Source organism: Sinocyclocheilus grahami, unplaced genomic scaffold (genome assembly GCF_001515645.1).
Source record: "Sinocyclocheilus grahami isolate Dianchi unplaced genomic scaffold, SAMN03320097.WGS_v1.1 scaffold1801.1, whole genome shotgun sequence".
Taxonomy (NCBI): domain Eukaryota; kingdom Metazoa; phylum Chordata; class Actinopteri; order Cypriniformes; family Cyprinidae; genus Sinocyclocheilus; species Sinocyclocheilus grahami.
Window position 1 is genome coordinate 344,545 of NW_015506980.1, and position 558 is coordinate 345,102.

Consider the following 558-nt stretch of genomic DNA (forward strand, 5'->3'; position numbering starts at 1 on the left):
GACACCAACCCAGAGACACTGAGGCGCATTACTGTACATAAACTGAATAATTACAACAATAATTATAATCATAGTACAGATACAAATTTTTTTGTATTTTTTTTTTTACATTGTATATGTTTGTCTCGGTATAAATAGTGTATGCTGGATATATTTCCCTTTCTCTGGTTATAAAGTTGCAGCAGTGCTCCATTGATGGATGTGCAAAACCCAAATAAATACTAGTATGTCCATAAACACAAGTTACATAAAATACACAAGTTCTCCAGTCATTTTAACAGATAATAGACAGAATAATATGAGGACTACATTTTGAGAAGGATTTTTGTGGGGTATGAAGTGCTCAACCGTCATCTGAACCTCGTTCTGGCTGGTGACTCCTTCCTTGGACCATATTATAACATTTTATAGTAACTTTTAAGTAAAGCATTAATCTGGGGTTTGCTTTCATTTTGCAAGGGAGCTGATCTGGGCATGAATGACCTGATCTTGGAAGTTTTGCTTCAACCATCAAAAGAACGAGACAATTTTGAGACTGATGCTAGTTTCTCCAACAAA

General features: G+C 34.9%; 1 protein-coding gene across 1 annotated transcript in view; it reads right to left on the reverse strand.

Moving 5' to 3' along the window:
- LOC107572718 (uncharacterized) overlaps positions 1-558 on the reverse strand; it is a gene marked incomplete at its 5' end in the record, with an annotated part of 13,552 nt that overhangs the window by 9,665 nt on the left and 3,329 nt on the right. The window lies entirely within an intron of this gene.